The following is a 26,025-nucleotide window of genomic DNA, read 5'->3' on the forward strand; positions in this document are numbered from 1 at the left end:
ATTGGCTCAACAAATGAAAAACCCTTCACCAATATAATTTCTAATCAACCCACTATACTATACTAATAATTTTCTAACTTCTCAAAAGAGTCTGTATTTAGAAAGTTTTAAACATCTCGTGCCTCTCATGGTTGGGAGGCTGTAAACAATCACGTGTGGCAGGACGAATCCGCTCAGGCAGACTAGAGAACCTTCAGAGGAGTTTGTAAGTTGAAACACTCTTGTCACGCCCAGGAATTTTTAATAACTGGAACTGCAAGTTAACTCCTTCTCCGAGAGAAATGGTGATGAGGGAGAGCCCCCCATAAAGTCAGAGGTGTAGGTGAGAGCATAAAACAGACTCTGGTTTTGGGGGTAGATGCTCGGGAACAGGGGGTTTCCTGAGGCTCTATCCCGCCTTTGCATATGCTGAAGCCTCCTTCCTCATGACCTTTGCCATGGGCGGAGTTCCTCACGCTGGCTCTTTGGTTTGCTGCGCCTTTTTCAGCACTTATGACAGTGCTCCAAATGTGCTTAGTTCTTGTGAATATGTGTTGACTAAATGGACGAGGGACAAATGAGATAATGTAAAATGTGCTTGGCCTGGGCCTGACAACTCTTCAGGCCCCCCCATCCCATGAGGTCTGTTCAGATCTGGGTGCTCAGACCATCATCTGCTCAGTCATTTGGTTTCCCTGAGAAGGGGTTGCTGTGGTCCCAACACTTCCATCATCTGTTCCTGTCTCATAGACTTCCTCCTTGTCCTGCCTGGTGTCCTGCCCATTTGGACAGGTGTTTTAGTCTCCATTCTGAGTTGGAGGTGCCCTCAGGGCAGGAATGACTTCTGACCCGGGTCTCTCTACTAGCACCTGCCCAGGTGTGTCATTCCCCTTACAGGTGATCAACAACAAAATAGGTAAAGTAGGAAAAAAATACTTGTGGGCTTCCCTGGTGGTCAAGTGGCCAAAAATCTGCCTGCCATTGCAGGGGACATGGGTTCAGCCCCTGGTCTGGAAAGATCCCACATGCTTCAAGGCAACAAATCCTTGTGGCACAACTACTAAGCCGGTGCTCCAGAGCCCTACACTCATTCTCATCCTCCTACCTGGGTCCAGCTGACCTTGACTCAGTTGGTCTCACCAACTTCCGGGTAAGGACACTTCCTGAGACTTGCATCAAGGAGTTCCAGTCCAGAAGTCAAGGAACTAGCTTTCTTTTTTTTTTTTTTAATTAAAACAATTTGTGGCCACACTTTGTGGCATGGGATGTTACTTCACCAACCAGGTTCAAACCCCCAATCTCTGCTTTGGAAGCACAGGGTCCCAGCCACTGGACTGCCAGGAGAGTCCCTCAAGAAATTGTTCCCAGGCCTCAGATTTACCCGCTGATGGTTTGTTAGTGTCCCTGTGGGGGAACCAGGCACTGCTTTTGGCACATTCCTGGTCATAATCTCATTGTACATCACTCGTTTCCCTGGGGAAATGTTCCCACCCACCAAGTCTCAGGGGAGAGAGGCACTGGACTCACTCATGATACTTCTAAAGGTCTCCCAAGTCCAGAGGTCTTCCCACGAGGCCAGGCAGCCAGCTGTCAGACACAAACCTTGACTCATCCATTCTTTCATCTGACGCTGATTTGCTAGGTGCCTCTGATGGGACAGAGCTGTTAGGGGTTTGTGCTAAGTCACTTCAGTTCTGTCTGACTCTTTGTGACCCCATGGACTGTAGCCCGCCAGTTTCCCCTGTTCGTGGGATTCTCCAGGGAAGAATACTGGAGTGGGTTGCCATGCTTTTCTCCATTTAGGGGTTTGGGTGATAATAACATCTCTGTTGTCCACTTCCAGGAGAACATTGAAAGTACTATTTGTTAGCGAATATATACAGCCTTGTGGGCAACTCTCTAGAAATCTGTTCTAGACCCTTCCTGCTCAAAGTATGGTCTGTGAACAGCTACAGCCCCATCACCTTGGAGCTGGTTAGAAATGCAGGATGCAGGCACAAGTCAGACCTCTGGCTTTTTTTGAAGGGGCTGCCAGGGCTGCTGAAGCAAAATGCCAAAGGCTGGTGGCTTAAAGAATGGAAATGTATTTTCTCACAGTTCTGGAGACTGGATGTCCTCAACCAGTGAGAGCCCTCTCCTTGGCTTCCAGATGGGAGATTTCTCTCCATATCTTCATGTGTTAGACAGAGAAAGAATAAGCTCTCTGGTGTCTCATCTCATAAGGGAGCTAATCCCAATAAGAGGGCCCCATCCTCATGACCTCTTCTTAAACTAAATGCGCCCCACTCCCCAGATGTCTTGCCTCTAAATAGCGCTTCAAGTATGAAGATCAGGGGCACGATTCAATCCAGAATCCCTGCCGATCCAGAATCTGCATTTAGTAGGGTCCACAGGGTACCCATGCGTACTTTATTTATTTTTAATTGGAGGATAATTGCTTTACCATGTCGATGTTGATTTCTGCCAGACATCAACATGAATCAACCATAGGTATGCATATGTCCCCTCCCTGTTGAACATCCCTCCTACCTCCCTTTCCATCCCACACCACTAGGCTGAGCTCCCTGGGTCATGGAGCAAATACCCAAAGCCTACCTATTCTACATTTGGTAGTGTATATATGGGGTTTCCAGGTGGCGCTAGAGGTTTGACCCCTGGGTCAGGAAGAGCCCCTGGATGAGGGCATGGTAACCCACTCCAGTATTCTTGCCTGGAGAATCCCATGGACAGAGAAGCCTGGTGGACTACAGTCCCTAGGATCACTGTGAGTCGGACTTGCTGGAAGTGACTTAGCACACACCCATGCACGCACTGTATATATATTTCAGTGCTACTCTTTCAATTCATCCCACCTTCTCCTTCCCCCTGTTGTGTCCACAAGATTTTTCTCTAGGAATGTGTCTCTACTGTCCATGTGCATTTTAAATTTAATTTTATTTGGCTGCCCTGTGTCTTAGATGCGGCTTGAGGGATCTTCGATCTTCATTGTTGCATGTGGGCAACACGTGAGATCTTTTAGCTGTAGCATGTGAACACTCAGTTGCAGCATGTGGGAGCTAGCTCTCTGACCAAGGGTGGAACCTGGCCCCCCTGCACAGGAGCACATAGTCTTAGACACTGGATCACCAGGGAAGTCCCTTGTGCGAACATTAAAGGTTAGAAGCAATGCTTTAAGTCACACATGTTGAAAAAGAAATGGCAGTTGGTCATATGTCATTTTGTATGTTTTCTGAGGAAGATGAAACTGGCTTCCTGGGCCAAATTTTTTTATTCATGGAGATAAGCTAAATAGCTAGGAGGACTTTGTGCCAACCCCTTTGCTGAGTCCTTCACACATTTTACGCTCTTTAATTCTCATAATGACACTAAGAGATAAATATTTTCATCCCATTTACAGAAGAGGTTGAGGCTGAGAGAGATAAGTTATCTGCCCAGGGGCTTCTCTGGATATGTTCAGGCCAGGAGTGGAATTCATCTTCCATGTCAGTGGTCCCTCTAGAGTGGTCCCCAGTCCAGAAGCATCGTTATCCCCTTAGCGCTTGTTAGAAATGCACGTTCTTGGGCTTGAGAGCCTGAGACACACTGAATCAGAAATTCTGGAAGGAGGCCCAAGCAATCTGTTTTTACCAAGTCCTCCAGATGATTCTGACAAACTCTCATCAGAGCATGCACCCATTCAAAGTTACGCCCCCTTCCAATGTGGGTCAGACAACATGGGTGACTTGACAGAAATCTATGAAACCAAGAAGCTGAATCAGGGACTTTCTGGTGGTCCAGTGGTTATGAATCTGCCTCCCAGTGTGGGGGACATGAGTTCGATCCCTGGTCCAGAATTAAAATTTGCCCAAGCTGCGAGGTAAATAACAAATATTTTTAAAAAAAGCTGAATCAAACATGTAAGGTCTCTGGGGATTGGCCCCTGTTGTGAACGCTCTAGAGTCCCTCAGCTCAGATAACTGGCTGACAGCGAGTTCCCTGCACAGTGTAAGCTTGGCTTTCTCCCCTCAACTCACCTCCCCGTCTCTCTCTGGTGGGCATATTCCTCCCATCTGGCACCTGTTGGCTGTTGCTCCCATGGCACTGTCACCCTCTTGGGGCTCTGGCTGTTGTTCCTTCCTGATCACCCAATGGCCCTCCTGAGGTCAAGGTATCCCCTAGTGCCAGTCTCCTGTGCAGATGGATGGTGGAATCTGTCCCCGAGTGGATCTGTCTCCTAAGACACCACAACCTGCTGCAATTGCCTCTTCACAACCTTCTCCAGCCTCCAGCCTCCTTCCACCTCTGCCTTCCCAGCACCAGCTATTTGGCCTTCTTCTGCTGCTGCTGCTAAGTCACTTCAGTCGTGTCCAACTCTGTGCGACCCCATAGATGGCAGCCTACCAGGCTCCTCCGTCCCTGGGATTCTCCAGGCAAGAATACTGGAGTGGGTTGCCACTTCCTCCTCCAATGAATGAAAGTGAAAAGGGAAAGTGAAGTCGCTCAGTTGTGCCCGACTCTCAGCGACCCCATGGACTGCAGCCCACCAAGCTCCTCCGTCCATGGGATTTTCCAGGTAAGAATACTGGAGTGCCATAGCCTTCTCCGATTAGGCCCTCAGTAAAAGCATAAGAAATGTCACTGAAATCATATTTCCTGCTCAGAAAGTGTTCATTTACATCTCATCTTAAACCTTACAAAAAACAATGAAAAGGGTGGCTTTTCCATTCCCAACCTCAAACTGTAGTGAAAGCCCTGTCTGAAAGGATGACTCCAGGGGAATTCCCTTGCAGTTCAGTGGATAGGTCTCCACGCTTTCACTGCCAAGGGCAAGGGTTCAATATCTGGTAGGGGAACTAAGATCCCACAAGCTCCGGTGGCATGGCCAGCGAAACAAACAAAAAGACCCCAGAAGGAAGGAAAGGAACCTGTCCGACTAGACTCCTCTTTGCTTCAGACTTAGGCAGTGACAGACTCATCCACCAGGGGGCAGCATCTGCTCCTTTTCCTCCCTGGCCTGGGCTCTGGGACTTGGTTTTGGATGAGCTGCCTCTGAATGGGCCCTTGGCGGGAGTAAAGGGTATCCAAGGACCCCTCCCCTCAGTTTTTCTTTTTTTAAATTCACACCCATTCTAAGTAGTAGGTTTGGTTTCCCCCATTTTATTCTTTTTTTTTTTTTTTGGTTTTGGGATCTTAAATCCCCAACCAGGGATGGAATCTATGCCCTGTGCAGTGGGAGAACAGAGTTGTATCCAGTGGACAGCCAGGGAATTCCCGCTTTGTTTTATTCTTGAGGAAGCAAAGCTGGAATTTGAAATTCGTGTCTTTGTCATTCCCTGGCGGAAGCCGCTCTTGGACCTCATCTCTCCTCCCATCCCTCCTCCTGCAGACTCCTCTCCTCCCTTCAGTTGTGCACTCAGACAGGTCCTCAGTTGGGATGCAGTGGAGACAAGGATGTCCTCGGCTGCTTCCTCGGTGAGCTCCACCCATCCTGTACCCTCCTCTACTCCAGAGCCTGCGTTGTCCTGGGGAAAGGGACCGGGAATCATCTAAGCCCCTCATTACATGCTGAGGAAACCAAGGCTCCAAGGAGGGAGGTGGCTTTTCCAAGCCAGTTCACTTGTCAGGACAGGACTCATGATGACTCTCAGCCCAGGGTTCAGCCCACCAGGCCTTAAGGGAGGGCCTCTCTCTCCAGCGTCATCCCTCCCATGATCTCTCTTTGTCTCCTTCAAGAAATCCCTCCTCCCCGGTAAAGCCCTGAGGGTTCAATATTACCCAGACCTTGCCTGGAAGTACAGGGTTTTATAGGTATCCCTCCCAACCCCCAAGGTGTCAGGGACCCCAGACCAGGAAACTCCCAGCTAAGGCTGGGTGCTTGGTTCCGACACTCAAGGAAACCCTTGAGTATATTTAGTCAATCCATCATGTAGTCATGAATCATGGAAGATTTCCTGATTGCCTACTGGGTGGCAGGCACAGTGTTGGGCACTGCGGAGCTGTGGCTGAGAAGAACCAGCTTCTGGGCTCAGCACTTAGTCTGGTGGCGAGACAGCTCTGAGGAAGACCCTCCACTCAGCAGCTGGAATCTGACCCAGGTCAGGGAGCCAATGGGAGGAAGCAGGTAGGTCCCAGCTAGTCTGTCCTGTCTGGCCACTTAAACTTGCCTCTGATGTCACCATTGGAGAGGCCTTCATGGGCAACCCCCTCCTCCATGTAAAGTAGCTCTCCCCCCAGTCACTCTCCAGCACATTTCCCTGTTTATTTTCCTTGATGGTTTATGTCACTATCCGAAATGACCCTCTTGAGTCACTGTCTGCCTCTCCCTACTCCTCATTATAATGTCCACTCTATGAGGGCAGGTCCTTATCCATTTCACTGAGGCCTTTAACCTGGCAGGCACTCCATCCATGAATGCTCAAAGTAAGAACATTTGAATGTTCTCTCTAGGAAATCCTCCAATGCACTAGGTCCTGGGTTGTGATCTTGCGGAGAGAAAAGCCTGCAGAAATGAGGCTGCCAGGAAACAAAATGGTCATTAATGGAGGAAGGCTCCCTGGGTCCTAGGCTAGATGTGGAGGTGGAGACTGGAGTTCCCATTTAAAGGATACTGGACTGGGGTAGGCACCAGTGTTGTCCTGACAAACTGAGCCCCTTCCTTCACCCCATCTTGCCCCACCTCTTCCTTGCCATTTGTTTATCAACGCCTTTCCTGGCAAAGGCAAAGGATGAAGGGTCGGGTGAGATTGACAGTTTCAGCTCTCTTATCTTTAATCAAGTGACAGGTTCCCTCTTGGGTGAGAGGACCAGGAGATGTAAAGGAAGTGCTAAGGAAGTTTCAGAGATTGTGGAGGAAACAATATCTGTGAAAGCCCACTTCAGCTAATTTCTAGCTGGGTGACTTTCACAAGTTTCTTAACCTTTCTGTTCTTCAGTTTCTTCTTTTAGGGAAAACACACTTGGGTGGGGTCGAGAATTTTAAAAATTCCTAGAGCTGAGAGTCTCTTTGAGGACTCTAGCAAACCCAAACTGTTTCAGAGATCTGTTAGGTGTTGGGAGCAGTGCCTTGTCCACAGGAGAGAAGAAATAATCCAGTATTTAAAAAAAGAAACAAAACTACTAAAGGCTTTGGACACCTCCTTATTACAGTGTTTTGAAAGATAAAAGAAAATTTGCATAATATTGGTCCATGGATATGTGGAGAACATTTGAATGTTTTCTCTAGGAAATCCTCCAATGCACTAGGTCCTGGGTTGTGATCTTGTGAAGAGAAAGGCCTGCAAAAATGAGGCTGCAAGAAATAGTACTCCTAAGTATACCGCCCCAATAAGAAAACAGAAAATCACATGTTGGTAAAACAAAACAGAAACCTTCACATGAGACAGGTACCCAGAACAAAATGAGGAAGACACTAACAAAGATATAACAAGCCTGTTGTTTATACTTTCTCTTTTCCCTGAAAGGGGTGCACTATTCCTGAACATACTACAATACCAGGTTGATGCGTGGAGGGGACAGAGTAAGGTTCTACTCCAACTTCCCTGCTCCAAAAATCCATTTACTAAAATGTCCTAGGATAGAGGATAATGGTATTGTTCAGTTGCTAAGTCCTGTCTGACTCTTTGTGACCCCATGGACTGCAGCAAACTTCCTTGTCCTTCACTGTCTCCTGGTGTTGCTCAAACTCATGTCCATTGATTTGGTGATGCCATCCAACCATCTCATCCACTGTCTTTTTCCTCCTACCTTCAATCTTTCTCAGCATCATGGTTCCAATTCCCACAGCGGGTGCTTTCTCACCACACTGTCCGGTGCACTTAGACAGGCACCCAGCACCTAGATCTTGATTGAATGCCGGAGTCAATGGAAAAGGACAAAAAGGAGATAATATGGGGAAGTCGCTCTGGCTTAAACATGATTTGAACTTGTGCTGACCTGAACAGCCTGCCTTATGTATCCAGAAGACACCGCAGTCTTACTTTAGGCCCTCTTCTCTTCTAAGTAATAATACAACTTCTTCAGTGGCACTGACCTCTGCTTGTCAGTCAGACACCTGTATAAATGAAATCCCAGTACAACCAACACACACTGACTTTAAAGCCCATCATATTAACCTAGACTCCAGGTGGATCTTGGTGGCTCTCCGCAGGAACTGCCTGAAATCAGAAAACACAAACACTTGATTAATGTTGAAGACATCCAAAGACAGAAAAGCCAAGCCAGTTGCTTTGGAGGAAAAACTGGGAATATTAAGTGGGAGCTTAGCCACCCCTTCCTTTTGTAGCCTGGGCCAGGCAAAAATCTGGGCAAAAGGTAGTCTTTCAAAAAACACAGTTTGAGCAAATCTCACAGTTATACTTTATCAGAAAGAGAATGAGAGAGACGTTGCAGTTGTTCTGCAATTGTCAGGATTGGAAGCCCTGTCAGAAAAAGCACAGAAAATAAGCTTATACCAGGTGGTTCAATCGTGAAAAAAACCAACTTCTGTTTTTAGGTACTTCAGTGATAGCCCCCGAGGGGGTGCACCATTCCTGGAGGTACTGCAATACCAGGTCGATGCGTGAAGTGGACGGAGCAAGCTCCTATTCCAACTCCCTGCTCCAAAAATCCATTTAATATATTGTCCTCGGATAGAGGACGTACCAGATATTAAACTGATAAGAACAGATACTACACTTGATCTTAGCCAAAAGGCCGAGAAGCGATACCGGGGCACCGCCCGTCGCTGTCACCGTCCTGCTGTCCTGCATGTTGCACTCAGGGTGACTCGGATCCCGCTCACTCCAGGTCTCCCTTTGCCTCGTTGACAGTGCTCTGGCGGCGCTACACCAGACGCTCGAGCAGAAGTTGGAGTTTCCACGTTGTAAAAGAGAAATTCCGCATCGGCTCTGGCTTTGTGGTTCTCGGGCGGAAGCGCGGTCTCGAATCTGCATGCCCCGCCCTCTGTCGCCAAGAAGGCGTGGCTCCGGCGGGACGGCGGCGCCCTGGGGACGGCCTCGGGGCGGCGGCAGGGGAGCTCCTCCTTGGTGCTAGTGGAGAGGAGAGACCCGACCGGAGAGGGTGCGGGGTGGCCGGCGAGAGGGACCTGTGCGACGAGCTGTTGGCCGAGAGTTTTCCTGAAAACAAAGTCGCAAGACTCATTAGGGGCTCCGTAGGGTCGGGTGTGTGGAGGGGGCTTCCCGGCCAGGCGGAAGGCGGATGGCCCACAGTGGGGACGGGAGGGGGCGTGTGGATGCGGAGGGCGGGGCCGGGCCGCGGGAGGGGTTCACTGCAACTCCAGCGCCCTTGTCCTTCGGTGCTTCTACGAACCAAACCGATCCCGGGCTTCCTACAGAACGCTCGCTCGGCCTAGGCCCTCGTTTCCCTGCCCTTCCTCCTCAGCTGTGGGCTTCCCTGGTGTCTCAGATTGTAAAGAATCTGTCTGCAGTACAGGAAACATGGGTTCGATTCCTGGGTCGGAAAGATCCCCTAGAGGAGGAAATTGCAACCCACTCCGGTATTTTTGCCTAGGAAATCGAGTGGACGGACAGAGGATCCTGGCGGGTCACAGGGTCCCAATGAGTCAGACACTACTTACAGACCCAAAACAAGAAGAAACGTTCTGTTGGTCTGAGCTCTCACAGACACTAGCCACATGCAGCCAGGGAACGCTGGGCAGGTGATTCCTCCTAATTCAGAGGTACCACTGAATCCAGAGGTAGCAGAGAATTCAAAGGTTTCCAATTTCAAGAGGAAAACACTGGGATTTCAAAGATTTAGTATTTGAAATTCTAACATATCTCTATAATGTTGATATTAATTACATATTGAAATATTTTAGATACCTGTTTTTTTGTGGGTGTGTCTGTGGGGAGGGGTGTTCCCCAGGGTTTGTAAGAACCCTGAGGAGGGATGGGATGGAACCCTCCCTGCCTTGTCATTGAAAACATGGAGCTCTAACCACTGACTATCAGAGAATTTCTGAGATATCTTGAGTTAAATAATATACTTAATTTCACTCACTTCTCTCTTTTTTAATATGCCTAACAATATTTGCTTTGACTTGTAGAAGGGAATTTCCTGGTGGTTCAGTGGTTAGGCCTCAGCGCTTTCACTGTGGGAGTCCAGGTTCCATGCTTAGTTGGAGAACTGGGATCCCAAAAGCCACACAGCATGGGCAAATTAAAAAAAACAAACAAACACAGTTTGGTTATGTGTGTGACTCACATATTTCTTGAAAGCACTGTTACAGATGGAAGTGCCGAGAGGCTAAGCATCTTGCCTAATGTGAAAAGAAGTAAGGATTTGCATTCAAGCATCCTGCTAACCACTGAGGCCTCAGGTTTTTTTAAACCAGGGGTCCTGATAGTTTAACTGTGGATGATACAAATGCCTCTCTGATGAGGGTACTTGTGAAGCTACACGAGGAAATGCAGCACATCAGAATGTTTTAATGAGTATATCCTAGAGAAAGTCACTTCCTGCCTGTAAAATAGAAATGATTCCATTTGAAGTCTTGCAAACTATTTACACCTTCTCACCCTGAGCCTTCCTGTTTCACATCTCGCTGTCCCTGGTCTTGTATTTCTGTTGGCTGCCAAGTAGCTTTGACACCCATGATGCTCACGTGGCATAGATACACGTGTAGATATGGACACAGACACATAGAATGTAGGTATGTTCACAAATATACAGCCATTAGTGCTGTACTTTAACCTTGATCGTAAACCTTTTGTTTGCTGGTCTATTCTCAGCATCTATGGTAGTGCTCTGAATATACTTGATTTTTGATGAATATGTGTTGAATGACTGGATGAGGGTCCAATGAGACAATGTATTCTGTGCTTAGGCTAGGTCTGACAAAGTCTTCAAATTTCTGAATCAGACATTTTGAAAGGAGGCCCCAGCTCTGTGTTTATCAAGTCCTCCAGATGATTCTGACAAACTCCCAAATTTGAGCATGCACTCATTCGTGTGGGCCAAACAACATGCGTGACTTGACAGAAATCTATGAAATCAAGAATCTGAATCAGGGACTTCCCAGTGGTCCAGTGGTTAAGTATCCTCCTCCCAGTGCAGGGGACATGGTTTGATTCCTGGTCCAGAACTAAGATTCCCCCATGCATCGAGGCAACTAAGTCTGAGTGCTCTGGAGCCTGTGTGTCACAACTAAGACCCGAAAGAGCCAGAGAGTAAATACATTTTTAAAAAGCTGAATCAAACATGTAAGGTCTCTGGGGATTGGCCTCTGTTGTGTAAGTTCACTCCAGTATTCTTGCCTAGAGAATCCCAGGGACAGAGGAGCCTGGTGGGCTGCTCTTCATAGGTTGCACAGAGTCGGACATGACTGAAGCGACTTTGCATGCATGCATGCATGCATTGGAGAAGGAAATGGCAACCCACTGCAGTGTTCTTGCCTGGAGAATCCCAGGGAGAGAGGAGCCTGGTGGGCTGCCGTCTATGGGGTCGAACAGAGTAGGATACGATTGAAGCGACTTAGCAACAGCTGCAGCAGTGTAAGCTCTGAAGAATCCCTCAGCTCAGAAAACTGGCCGACAGCAAGTTCCCTGCACAGTGTGAGCCTGGCTCTCTCCCCTCAGTTCACCTCCCTGTCTCTCTGGTGGGCTTGTTCTGCCCACGGACACCTGCAGGCTGTTGCTCTCATGGCACTGTCCCCCTCTTGGGGCTCTGGCTGCTGTTCCTAATCACCCAAGGTCCCTCCTGAGGCCAAGGTCTCCCGAGTGCCAGTCTCCTGTGCAGATGGATGCTGGAATCTGTCCCTGAGTGGATCTGTCTCCCAAGACACCACAACCTGCTGCCACTGCCTCTTCACAACCTTCTCCGCCCTCCAGCGTCCTCCTGCTTCTGCCTTCCCAGCTCCAGCTATTAGGCCCTCAGGAAAAGCCTAAGAAATGTCACTGAAATCAGATTTCCTCCTCAGAAAATGTTCATTTACATCTCATCTTACCTCCACAAGAACCACTTGAAAAGGGTGGCGTTTCCATTTCCAAACTCAAACTCTAGCGAAGGTCCTGTCTGAAAGGAAGACTCCAGGGGAATTCCATGGCACTTCAGTGGTTAGGACTCCACGCCTTCACTGCAAAAGGCAAGGGTTCAATACCCAGTAGGGGATCTAAGATCCCACAAGCTGGGTGGCATGGCCAGAAAAACAAACAAAACACCTCAGAAGGAGAGAAAGGAACCTGTTAACTTCACTCCACTTTGCTTCAGATTTAGGCAGTGACAGACTAATCCACCAGGGGGCAGCATCTGCTCCTTTTCCGCCCTGGCCTGGGCTCTGGGACTTGGTTTTGGATGAGCTGCCTGCGAATGGGCCCCTGGCGGAAGAAAAGGGAGTCTAAGGGCCCCTTCCCCTCAGTTTTCCTTTTCACATTCATTCTAAGTAGTAAGTTGTGTTTTCCTCACTTTATTATTTATTTTCTTGGCCCTGGCATCTTATTTCCCAAACCAGGGATGTAACCTAGGTCCTGTACAATGCAAAAACAGATTTGTTACCCTGGACCACCAGGGAATTTTTTCCCTCTCCAGTGTATTCTTGAGGAAGCAAAGCGGGAATTTGAAATTCGTGTCTTTGTCATTCCCTGGCGGAAGCCGCTCTTGGACCTCGTCTCCCGCCCATCCCTCCTCCTGCAGACTCCTCTCCTCCCTTCAGTTGTGCACTCAGACAGGTCCTCAGTTGGGATGCAGTGGAGACAAGGATGTCCTCAGATGCTTCCTAGGTGAGCTCCACCCATCCTGTACCCTTCCCTACTCGAGAGCCTTGGTTGTCCTGGGGAAAGGGACCTGGAATCATCTAAGCCCCTCATTACATGCTGAGGAAACCAAGGCTCCAAGGGGGGAGGTGGTTTTTCCAAGCCAGTTCACTTGTCAGGACAGGACTCATGATGACTCTCAGCCCAGGGTTCAGCCCACCAGGCCTTAAGGGAGGGCCTCTCTCTCCAGCGTCATCCCTCCCATGACCTGGGTTTTTCTCCTCTAAGAAATCCCTCTTCCCCAGTAAAGGCTTGAGGATTCCGTATTACCCAGACCTTGCCTGGAAGTACAGGGTTTTATAGGCATCCCTCCCAACCCTCAAGGTGTCAGGGACCCCAGACCAGGAACCTCCCACCTAAGGCTGGGTGCTTGGTTCTCACACTCAAGGAAAACCTTGAGTACATTTAGTCAATCCATCATGTAGTCATGAATCATGGAAGATTTCCTGATTGCCTACTGGGTGGCAGGCAGAGTGCTGGGCACTGCGGAGCTGTGGCTGAGAAGAACCAGCTTCTGGGCTCAGCGCTTAGTCTGGTGGGGAGACAGCTCTGAGGAAGACCCTCCACAGAGCCACTGGAATCTGACCCAGGTCGGGGAGCCAATGGGAGGAAGCAGGTAGGTCCCAGCTAGTCTGTCCTGTCTGGCCACTTAAACTTGCCTCTGATGTCACCATTGGAGAGGCCTTCATGGGCAACCCCCTCCTCCATGTAAAGTAGCTCTCCCCCCAGTCACTCTCCAGCACATTTCCCTGTTTATTTTCCTTGATGGTTTATGTCACTATCCGAAATGACCCTCTTGAGTCACTGTCTGCCTCTCCCTACTCCTCATTATAATGTCCACTCTATGAGGGCAGGTCCTTATCCATTTCACTGAGGCCTTTAACCTGGCAGGCATTCCACTCATGAATGCTCAAAGTAAGAACGTCTGAATATTCTCTCTAGGAAATCCTCCAGTGCACTCTGTCCTGGGCTGTGATCTTGTGGAGAGAAAGGCCTGCAGAAATGAGGCTGCCAGGAAACAAAATGGTCATTAATGGAGGAAGGCTTCAAGGGCTCCAGGCTGGATATGGAGATGAGGACTGGAATTCCCATTTAAAGGATACTGAACTGGGCCAGGCCCCAGTGTTGCCCTGACAAGCTGGGTCTCTTCCTTCACTCTCACTTTGTCCCACCTCCTCCTTGCCATTTGTTTATCAATGCCTTTCCTGGCAAAGGCAAAGGATGAAGGATAGGGGAGAGACTGCCACCTTCAGCTCTCTTATCTTTAATCAAGTGACAGGTTCTCTCTTGGGTGAGAGGCCCAGGAGATGTAAGAGAGGAGATAGGGAGTTTCAAAGACTGTGGAGAAAACAATATCTGTGAAACTGATATTGTGCACAGCCCACTTCAGCTAATTTCTAGCTGGGTGACTTTCACAAGTTACTTAACCTTTCTGTTCTTCAGTTTCTTTTTTTAGGGAAAATACACTTGGGTGGAGCCGAGAATTTAAAAAATTCCTAGAGCTGAGAGTCTTTCCCTGGGGGCTCCAGCAAACCCACACTGTTTCAGAGATCTGTTAGGTGTTGGGAGCAGTGCCTTGTCCACAGGATAGAAGAAATAATCCCGTATGAAAAAGAAACAAAACTACTAAAGGATCTGGACACCTCCTATTACAGTGGTTTGAAAGTTAAAGGAAATTTTGCATTATATTGGTCCATGGATATGAGCCTCACAAGAAACAGTACCCTCCTAAGTAAACCACCCCAACAGGGCAACAGAAAATCACACGTTGGTAAAACAAAACAGAAACCTTCACGTGAGACAGGTACGCAGAGCAAAACAAGGAAAACACTGAAAACGATGTAACAAGCCTGTTGTTCATTCTTTCTCTTTCCCCTGAGAGGGGTGCACCATTCCTGCAGGTACTACAATACCAAGTCAATGGGTGGAGTGGACAGAGTAAGGTTCTATTCCAACTCCCTGCTCCAAACATCCACTTACTAAAATGTCCTGGCATAGAGGATGTGGTGTTGTTTGGTGGTGTTCAGTTGCTAAGTCCTGTCTGATTCTTTGCGACCCCGTGGATTGCAGCACGCCAGACTTCCCGGTCCTTCACTATCTCCTGGAGTGGCTCAAACTCAGATCCGTTATTCGGTGATGCCATCCAACCATCTCATTCTCTGTCTTCCTTCTCCTTCTGCCATCAATCTTTCCCAGCATCACAGTCTTCCAATGAATGGATTCTTCCCATCAGGTGGCCTAGTCTTGAAGTTTCAGGTTCAGCATCAGTCCTTCCAAGGAGAATTCAGAATTGATTTCCTTTAAGATGGACTGGTTTGATCTTGTTTCCAAGGGACTCTCAGGAGTCTTCTGCACCACAGTTCCAAAGCATCAGTTCTCTGGCCTCTGACATCTTTATAGTTCAGCTCTCACATCCACACATGACTACTGGAAAGACCACAGCATTGACTATAGGGACCATTGTCCCAACACCAAAGTGATGTCTTTGCTTTTAAAACACTGTCTAGGTTTTTCATAGTTTTCCTGCCAGGACACAATCATCTTCTGATTTCCAGGCAATGTCACTGCTTCCACATTTTTCCCCTTCAATTAGCCATGCAGTGATGGGACCAGATGCCATGATCTTAGTGCTTTTAATATTGAGGTTTTTTTAAAAAATAATTATTTATTTTTGACTGTACTGGATCTTCGTTGATGCATGAGGCTTTTCTACTTTCAGGCGAGGGCTACTCTCTAATTGTGGTTCACGGGCTCTAGAGTACAGGCTCAGTAGTTGTGTCAAAGGGGTTTAGTTGCCCCAGGGCATGTGGAATCTTCCTGGGCTAGGAATTGAACCAATCCCCTACATTGGCAAGGGGCTTTTTCACTCATTCTGGCTTATTCATGATTTGAACTTTATGCTAACTTCAAAAGCTTGCCTTGTGTATCCAAAAGACATAGTGGTCTTACTTTAGGCCCTCTTCTCTTCGGAACTCTAAGGAATAATACAACTCTGTCAGTGGCACTGACCTCTCCTTGTCAGTCAGTCACCTGGATAAATGAAATCCCAGTACAACCGACACGCTGAGTGGAAAGCCCATCATTTTAACCTCGACTCCAGGTGGAATTGGGTGTTTCTCAGCCGGAACTGCTTGAAGACAGAAAACAAACCACAGGAGTAACGTTAGAGACCTCAATGGAAAGTAGGGGCATAGAAACAAAAGATTCAAGCTAGTGTTCTCGTTCTATCTTGAAGATGGCATCAGGAGAGACTGGGAATATCAAGTGGGAGCTTGGACACCAGCTGGTTTTGTAGCTTGTATCAACTGAGAAGAGATCGCTAGTCTTTCCCATTCTGTTGTTTTCCTTTATTTCTTTGCATTGATCGCTGAGGAAGGCTTTCTTATCTCTCCTTGTTATTCTTTGGAACTCTGCATTCAGATGCTTATATCTTTCCTTTTCTCCTTTGCTTTTCGCTTCTCTTCTTTTCACAGCTATTTGTAAGGCCTCCCCAGACAACCATTTTGCTTTTTTGCATTTCTTTTCCAGATCTTGATCCCTGTCTCCTGTACAATGTCACAAACCTCCGTCCATAGTTCATCAGGCACTCTGTCTATCAGATCTAGTCCCTTAAATCTATTTCTCACTTCAAAGGGACTTGATTTAGGTCATACCTGAATGGTCTAGTGGTTTTCCCTACTTTCTTGAATTCAAGTCTGAATTTGGCAATAAGGAGTTCATGATCTGAGCCACAGTCAGCTCCCAGTCTTGTTTTTGCTGACTGTATAGAGCTTCTCCATCTTTGGCTGCAAAAAATATAATCAATCTGATTTCGGTGTTGACCATCTGGTGATGTCCATGTGTAGAGTCTTCTCTTGTGTTGTTGGAAGAGGGTGTTTGCTATGACCAGTGCATTCTCTCGGCAAAACTCTATTAGCCTTTGCCCTGCTTCATTCCGCATTCCAAGGCCAAATTTGCCTGTTACTCCAGGTGTTTCTTGACTTCCTTCTTTTGCATTCCAGTCCCTAATAATGAAAAGGACATCTTTTGGGGGTGTTAGTTCTAAAAGGTCTTGTAGGTCTTCATAGATCCATTCAACTTCAGCTTCTTCAGCGTTACTGGTTGGGGCATAGACTTGGATTACCATGATATTGAATGGTTTGCCTTAGAAACGAACAGAGATCATTCTGTCGTTTTTGAGATTGCATCCAAGTACTGCATTTCAGACTCTTTTGTTGACCATGGTGGCTACGCCATCTCTTCTAAGGGATTCCAGCCCACAGTAGTACATATAATGGTCATCTGAGTTAAATTCACCCATTCCGATCCATTTTAGTTCGCTGATTCCTAGAATGTCGACGTTCACTCTTGCCATCTCCTGTTTGACCAGTTCCAATTTGCCTTGATTCATGGACCTGACATTCCAGGTTCCTATGCAATATTGCTCTTTACAGCATTGGACCTTGCTTCTATAACCAGTCACATCCACAACTGGGTATTGTTTTTGGCTCCATCCCTTCATTCTTTCTGGAGTTATTTCTCCATTAATCTCCAGTAGCATATTGGGCACCTACCGACCTGGGGAGTTCCTCTTTCAGTATCCTATCATTTTGCCTTTTCATACTGTTCATGGGGTTCTGAAGGCAAGAATACTGAAGTGGTTTGCCATTCCCTTCTCCAGTGGACCACATTCTGTCAGACCTCTCCACCATGACCTGCCTGTCTTGGGTGGCCCCACACGGCATGGCTTAGTTTCATTGAGTTAGACAAGGCTGTGGTTTGTGTGATTAGACTGACTAGTTTTCTGTGATTATTGTTTCAGTGTGTCTGCCCTCCGATGCTCTCTCGCAACACCTACCGTCTTACTTGGGTTTCTCTTACCTTGAACGAGGGGTATCTCCTCACTGGCCGCTCCTCCTGACCTTGAACGTGGAGTAGCTCCTCTCGGCCGTCCTGTGCCCGTGCAGCCACCACTCCTTGGACGTGGGGTTGCTCCTCTCGGCCACCAAAATTAGAGATACCAAGGGAACATTTCATGCAAAGATGGGCTCGATAAAGGACAAAAATGGTATGGACCTAACAGAAACAGAAGATATTAAGAAGAGGTGGCAAGACCTCTTTTGTACACAGAACTGTACAAAAAAGATCTTCACGATCCAGATAATCACGATGGTGTGATCACTCACCTAGAGCCAGCCATCCTGGAATGTGAAGTTAAGTGGGAGCATCACTACAAACGAAGCTAGTGGAGGTGATGGAATTCCAGTTGAGCTATTTCAAATCCTGAAAGATGATGCTGTGAAAGTGCTGCACTCAATATTTCAGCAAATTTGGAAAACTCAGCAGTGGCCACAGGACTGGCCAATCCCAAAGAAAGGCAATGCCAAAGAATGCTCAAACTACCACACAATGCACTCATCTCACACGCTAGTAAAGTAATGCTCAAAATTCTCCAAGCCACGCTTCAGCAATACGTGAACTGTAAACTTCCAGATGTTCAAGCTGGTTTTAGAAAAGGCAGAGGAACCAGAGATCAAATTGCCAACATCCGCTGGATCATGGAAAAAGCAAGAGAGTTCCAGAAAAACATCTATTTCTGCTTTATTGACTATGCCAATGCTTTTGACTGTGTGGATCACAATAAACTGTGGAAAATTCTGAAACAGACGGGAATACCAGACCACCTGACCTGCCTCTTGAGAAACCTGTATGCAGGTCAGGAAGCAACAGTTAGAACCACATGGAACAACAGACTGGTTCCAAATAGGAAAAGGAGTACGTCAAGGCTGTATATTGTCACCCTGCTTATTAAAATTATACGCAGAGTACAACATGAGAAACGCTGGGCTGGAAGAAGCACAAGCTGGAATCAAGATTGCTGGGAGAAATATCAATAACCTCAGATATGCAGATGACACCACCCTTATGGCAGAAAGTGAAGAGGAACTCAAAAGCCTCTTGATGAAAGTGAAAGAGGAGAGTGAAAAAGTTGGCTTAAAGCTCAACATTCAGAAAACGAAGATCATGGCATCTGGTCCCATCACTTCATGGGAAATAGATGGAGAAACAGTGGAAACAGTGTCAGACTTTATTTTGGGGGGCTCCAGAATCACTGCAGATGGAGATTGCAGCCATGAAATTAAAAGACGCTTACTCCTTGGAAGAAAAGTTATGACCAAGCTAGATAGCATATTCAAAAGCAGAGACATTATTTTGCCAACAAAGGTCCGTCTAGCCAAGGCTATGTTTTCTCCAGTGGTCATATATGGATGTGAGAGTTGGACTGTGAAGAAAGCTGAGTGCCGAAGAATTGATGCTGTTGAACTGTGGTGTTGGAGAAGACTTTTGAGAGTCCCTTGGACTGCAAGGTGATCCAACCTGTCCATTCTAAAGGAGATCGGTCCTGAGTGTTCTTTGGAAGGACTGATGCTAAAGCTCCAATACTCCGAAACTCCAATACTTTGGCCACCTGATGCGAAGGGTTGACTCATTGGAAAAGACTCTGATGCTGGAAGGGATTGGAGGCAGGAGGAGATGGGGACAACAGAGGATGAGTTTGAGTAATGTCACGGAGTTGGTGAGCATCTAAACCGATCTGAACTCACCTGAGAAATGAAAGCGGGGAGACCCTCAAGATTTTAACATAGAAGGAGAATCTTTCAGAGAAACAGAGGTTTGAACACATCCCACAAAAGTACCTAGCTGAATTCTGAGAAGTGTTAGTTACTGTTTTTAGGCACTTCAGTAAGTGTCCCCGAGGGGGTGCACCGTTCCTGGAGGTACTGCAATACCAGGTCGATGCGTGGAGTGGACGGAGCAAGCTCCTGTTCCAACTCTCTGCTCCAAAAATCCATTTAATATGTTGTCCTCGGATAGAGGACGTATCAGATATTAAACTGATAAGAACAGATATTACACTTGATCTTAGCCAAAAGGCCGAGAAGCGATGCCGTGGTACCGCCCGTCGCTGTCACCGTCCTGCTGTCCTGCATGTTGCACTCAGGGTGACCCGGGTCCCGCTCACTCCAGGTTTCCCTTCCTTTGCCTCGTTGACTGTGCTCTGGCGGCACTAACCAGACTCTCGATCAGGCTTTATTCTCCACACTGTAAAAGAGAAATTCCGCATCTGCCCTGGCTTTGTGGTTCTCGGGCGGAAGCGCGGTCTCGAATCTGCATGCCCCGCCCTCTGTCGCCAAGAAGGCGTGGCTCCGGCGGGACGGCAGCGCCCTGGGGACGGCCTGGGGTGGCGGTAGGGGAGCTCCTCCTTGGTGGAGAGGAGAGACCCGACCGGAGGGGGTGCGGGGTGGCCGGCGAGAGGGACCCGTGCGACGAGCTGTTGGCCGAGAGTTTTTCAGAAGACAAGGTCGCAAGACTGACTCGCTAGAAACGCCCGGACTGCAGTGTGTTACACAGCCGGAGAGAGGGGAGAGAGGGGCTTGGTAGGGTCGGGTTCTAGAAGGTCTTCCCTGCCAGGCGGAAGGCGGATGGCCCACAGTGGGGAAGGGAGGGGGCGGGTCGATGCGGTAGGCGAGGCCGGGCTGTGGGAGGGGTTCACTCCAACTCCAGCGCCCTTGTCCTTCGGCGCTTCTACGAACCAAACCGATCCCGGGCCTCCTACCAAAAGCTCCCTCCGCCTAGACCCTCGTTTCCTTGCCCCTCCTCAGCTGTCGGCTTCGCTGGTGGCTGATTGTCAGGAATCCGTCTGCAAGCCAGAAAACATGGTTCGATTCCTGGGTCGGAAAGATCCCCTGGAGAAGGAAAAGGCAACACATTCGGGTACTCTTGCCTGGGAAATCCCATGGACGCAGGAGCCTGGTGGGTCACAAGGTCCCAAACAGTCGGACACTACTTAGTGACCAAACAACGGGAAACACTCTGTTGATCTGAATTGTCACAGACACTAGACACATGCAGCCAGGGAGCCTGGACAGGTAGTTCCTCCCAATTCAGAGGTACTGAAAGTGGAAAAAACAAATGAGATTTCAAAGACTTAGTATTAAAAATTGTAACATATCTCTGTAATGTTGATATTAGTTACATTTGAAATGATATTTTAGATATCTGTTTTGTGTGTGGCGGGTGGGGGGCGGGGAGTGTGCCCCAGGGTTTGCAAGAACCCTGAGGAGGGATGGGTTGGAACACTCCCTGCCTTGTCATTGAAAACATAGAGCTCTAACCACTGACGACCAGAGACTTTCTGAGATATCTTGAGTTAAAGAACATATTAAACTTAATTTCACTCACTTCTCTTAATTTTTTTTATATGCCTAAGAATATTTGCATTTACCTGCAGGGGGGAACTTCCTGGTGGTTCAGTGGTTAGGCCTCAGTGCTTTCAGTGTGGGAGACTGCATTGCATCCTTGGTTGGAGAACTGGGATCCCAAAAGCCACACAGTGTGGCCAAATTAAAAAAAAAAAAACAGTTAAGTGTGTGCCTCACATATTTCTTGAAAGCACTGTTACAGATGAAAGTGCTGAGAGGCTAAGCATCTTGCTTAATGTGAAAAGAAGTAAGGATTTGCATTCAAGCATCCTGCTAACCACTGGGGCCTCAGGTTTTTTAAACTCGGGGTCCTGATATTTTAATTGTGAATGATTAGAATGCCTCTCTGATGAGGGTACTCGTGAAGCTACACGAGGAAAAGCAGCACATCGGAATGTCTGAATGAGTACATCCTGGGGAAAGTCACTTCCTGCCTGTAAAACAGAAATGATTCCATTTGAAGTCTTGCAGACTATCTACACCTTCTCACCCTGAGCCTCCTGTTTCACATCCCGCTCTCCCTGGTCTTGTATTTCTGTTGGCTGCCAAGTGGCTTTGACACCCATGATGCTCACGTGGCATAGATACACGTGTAGATATGGACACAGACACATAGAATGTAGGTATGTTCACAAATATACAGTCATTAGTGCTGTACTTTCACCTTGATCGTAAACCTTTTGTTTGCTGGTCTATTCTGAGCATCTAGTGCTCTGAATATACTTGATTTTTGATGAATATGTGTTGAATGACTGGATGAGGGTCCAATGAGACAATGTATAATGTGCTTAGCCTGGGTCTGACAAAATCTTCAAATTTCTGAATCAGACATTTTGAAAGGAGGCCCCAGCTCTGTGTTTATCAAGTCCTCCAGATGATTCTGACAAACTCCCAAATTTGAGCATGCACCCATTCCTGTGGGCCAAATAACATGGGTGACTTGACAGAAATCTATGAAATCAAGAAGCTGAATCAGGGACTTCCCAGTGGTCCAGTGGTTAAGTATCCACCTCCCAGTGCAGGGGACACTGTTTGATTCCTGGTGCAGAACTAAGATTCCCCCATGCATCGAGGCAACTAAGTCTGAGTCCTCTGGAGTCTGGGTATCAAACTAACACCTGAAAGAGCCAGAAAGTAAATACATTTTTTAAAAGTTGAATCAAACATATAAGGTCTCTGGGGATTGGCCCCTGTTGTGAAAGCTCCAAAGATTCCCTCGACTGAGGTAACTGGCTGACAGCGAGTTCCCTGCACAGTGTGAGCCTGGCTCTCTCCCCTCAGTTCACCTCCCCAGCTCTCTCTGGTGGGCTTGTTGCTCCCCCCTCGCAGCTGTTGGCTGTTGCTCTCATGGCACTGTCCCCCTCTTGGGGCTCTGGCTGCTGTTCCTTTCTGATCACCCAAGGCCCTCTTGATGCCAAGGTCTCCCCAAGTGCCAGTCTCCTGTGCAGATGGATGCTGGAATCTGTCCCTGAGTGGATCTGTCTCCTAAGACACCACAACCTGCTGCCACTGCCTCTTCACAACCTTCTCCAGCCTCCAGCCTCCTCCCGCCTCTGCCTTCCCAGCTCCAGCTATTAGGCCCTCAGGAAAAGCATAAGAAATGTCACTGAAATCAGATTTCCTGCTCAGAAAATGTTCATTTACATCTGATCTTACCTCTACAAAAAACTTGAAAAGGGTGTCTTTTCCATTCCCAACCTCAAACTGTAGTGAAGGTCCTGTCTGAAAGGAAGACTCCAGGGGAATTCCCTGGCACTTCAGTGGTTAGGACTCCAGGCTTTCACTGCCAAGGGCCAGGGTTCAATAGCCGGTAGCGGATCTAAGATCCCACAAGCTGGGTGGCATGACCAGAAAAAGAAACAAACAAAAAGACGCCAGAAGGAAGGAAAGGAACTTGTCCAACTTCACCCCTCCACTTGACCAATTTCACTCCTCCACTTTACTTCAGATTTAGGCAGTGAGAGACTCATCCACCAGGGGGCAGCATCTGTTCCTTTTCTGCCCTGGCCTGGGCTCTGGGACTTGGTTTTGGATGAGTTCCCTCTGAATGGGCGCCTGGAGGGAGAGAAGGGTCTTTAAGGGGCCCTTTCCAACTGTTTTTCTTTTCACATTCATTCTACGTAGTAGGTTGTGTTTTCTCCATGTTATTCTTTCTTTTCTTGGCCTTGGCATCTTATTTCCAAAACCAGGGATATAATCTGTGTCCTCTACAGTGGAAGAAAGTTCTAACCACTGGACAACCAGGGAATTCCCTCTCCAATATATTCTTGAGGAAGCAAAGCTGGGATTTGAAATACATGTCTTTGTCATTCCCTGGCGGAAGCCGCTCTTGGATCTCGTCTCCCCTCCCATCCTTCCTCCTGCAGACTCCTCTCCTCCCTTCAGTTGTGCACTCAGGTCCTGGGTTGGGATGCAGTGGAGACAAGGATGTCCTCAGCTGCTTCCTAGGTGAGCTCCACCCATCCTGTACCCTCCCCGACTCCAGAGCCTGGGTTGTCCTGGGGAAAGGGACCTGGAATCATCTAAGCCCCTCATTACATGCTGAGGAAACCAAGGCTCCCAACGGGAGGTGGCTTTTCCAAGCCAGTTCACTTGTCAGGACAGGACTCATGATGACTCTCAGCCCAGGGTTCTGCCCCCCAGGCCTTGAGTGGGCCTCTCTCTCTAGTCATCCATCCCATGGCCTCTCTTTTTCTCCGCTAAGTAATCCTTCTTCCCCAATAAAGGCCTAAGGATTCAGTATTATCCAGACCTTGCCTGGAAGTACAGGGTTTTATAGGTATCCCTCCAAATTCCCAAGGTGTCAGGGACCCCAGACCAGGAAACTCCCAGCTAAGGCTGGGTGCTTGGTTCCCACATTCAAGGAAACTCTTGAGTATATTTAGTCAATCCATCCTGTAGTCATGCAGGTACTTCCCTGGTGGCTCAGATGGTAGTAGCTGCCTACAATGCGGGAGACCTGGGTTTGATCCCTGGGTCGGGAAGACCCTCTGGAGAGGGAAATAGCAACCCATTCCAGCACTCTTGCTTGGAAAATCCAATGGATGGAGGATCCTGGTAGGCTATCAGAGTCGGGGTGGCAAAGAGTCAGATACGACTTCATTTTCACTATCATCATGTAGTCATGAATCATGGAAGATTTCCTGATTGCCTACTGGGTGGCAGGCACAGTGCTGGGCACTGCGGAGCTGTGGCTGAGAAGAACCAGCTTCTGGGCTCAGCGCTTAGTCTGATGGGGAGACAGCTCTGAGGAAGACCTTCCACTCAGCAGCTGGAATCTGAACCTGTCAGGGAGCCAATGGGAGGAAGCAGGTAGGTCCCAGCTAGTCTGTCCTACTGTCTGGAATGCTTCCTTGCCTCCTGGCAACTAAAACTTTCCTCTGATGTCACCACTGGAGAGGCCTTCATGAGCACCGCCTCTGCCATGTAAAGTAGCTTTCCTCCCAGTTAGTCTATAGCACATTTCTATGTTTTGCTTCATGGCTTATATCACTATCTGAAATGACTCTCTGAGTCACTGTCTGGTCTTCCTACTCCTCTTTATAATGTTCACTTCATGAGGACAAGTCCTTGTTCGTTTCACTGAGGCCTTCAGACTGGCAGGCACTCAGGCATTGTCAAAATAAAAATGTTCCAATGTTCTCTGTAGGGAATTCTCCAATGCACTCTGTCCTGGGGTGTGATCTTATGGAGAGAAAGGGCTGTAGAAATGAGGCTGCCAAGAAACAAAATGGTCATTAATGGAGGAAGGTTCCCTGGACCCCAGGCTGGATGCGGAAATGGGGACTGGAGTTCCCATTTAAAGGATACTGGACTGGGGTAGGCCCCAGTGTTGTCCTGACAAACTGGGTCCCTTCCTTCATCCCTACCTTGCGCCTCCTCCTCCTTCCCATTTGTCCATCAACACCTTTCCTGGCAAAGGCAAAGGATGAAGGGTATGGGTGAGACTGCCAGTTTCAGCTCTCTTATCTTTAATCAAGTGAATTATTTCCCTCTTGGGTGAGAGGCCCAGGAGATGTAAGAGAAGTGCTAAAGAAGATGCAAAGATTGTGGAGGAAACAATATCTCTTTCACAGATACTGTTCAAAGCCCACGTCTGCTAATTTCTAGCTGGGTGACTTCGACAAGTTACTTAAACTTTCTGTTCTTCAGTTTCTTCTCTGAGGGAAAATACACTTCGGCGGAGTCGTGAATTTAAAAAATTCCTAGAATTAAGAGTCTTCCCCTGGGGACTCCAGGAAACCCAAACTGTTTCAGAGATCTGTTAGGTGTTGAGCGCGGTGCCTTGTCCGCAGCATAGAAGAAATAATCCAGTATTAAGAAAAAACAAAACTACTAAAGAAGGTGGACACAGCCTTATTACTGTGTTTTGAAAGATACAGGAAAATTTATCATAAAATTAGTGCAATGATATGACCCTCAAGAGAAATAGTACTCATAAGTAAACCTCCCCAGCAAGGAAACAGAAAATCACACATTGGTAAAACAAAACAGAAACCTTCACATAAGACCAGTACCCAGAAACAAAACGAGGAAGACACTGAAAACTGTAACAAGCCTGTTGTTGATACTTTCTCTTTTCCCTGAGAGGGGTGCACTATTCCTGAAGGTACTACAATACCAGGTCAATGGGTGGAATGGATGGAGCAAGGTTCTATTCAACTCCCTGTTCCAAAAATCCATTTACTAAAATGTCCTGGCATAGAGGATGTGGTGTTGTTCAGTTGCTAAGTCCTATCTGACTCTTTGCAACCCTGTGGACCTCAGCAGGCCAGACTTCCCTGTCCTTCACTGTCTCCTGGAGTTGCTCAAACTCATGTCCATTGATTCAGTGATGCTATCCAACCTTCTCATCCTGTCTTCCTTCTCCTCCTGCCTTCAATCTTTCCTAGCATCAGGGCCTTTTCCAATGAGTGGGTTCTTCCCATCAGGTGGTCTCAGTATTGGAGCTTCAGCATCAGTCCTTCCAAGGAGAATTCAGGGTTGATTTCCTTTAAGATGGACTCATTTGATCTCCTTGCAGTCCAAGTAATTCTCAGGAGTCTTCCCCAGCACCACAGTTCCCAAGCATCAGT

The 26,025-nt window shown here is 47.8% G+C and overlaps 2 non-coding genes across 2 annotated transcripts; both read right to left on the reverse strand.

Moving 5' to 3' along the window:
* Positions 1–8,470: 8,470 nt before the first annotated feature.
* LOC128065775 (U2 spliceosomal RNA) lies at positions 8,471–8,661 on the reverse strand. Its single transcript, XR_008201149.1, has one exon. It is a non-coding gene; the product is annotated as a U2 spliceosomal RNA (small nuclear RNA).
* Positions 8,662–19,443: 10,782 nt separating this feature from the next.
* On the reverse strand, positions 19,444–19,634 carry LOC128065778 (U2 spliceosomal RNA). The gene has a single exon (XR_008201152.1). It is a non-coding gene; the product is annotated as a U2 spliceosomal RNA (small nuclear RNA).
* Positions 19,635–26,025: the final 6,391 nt, after the last annotated feature.

The sequence above is a fragment of the Budorcas taxicolor genome, chromosome 19 (genome assembly GCF_023091745.1).
Source record: "Budorcas taxicolor isolate Tak-1 chromosome 19, Takin1.1, whole genome shotgun sequence".
NCBI lineage: Eukaryota > Metazoa > Chordata > Mammalia > Artiodactyla > Bovidae > Budorcas > Budorcas taxicolor.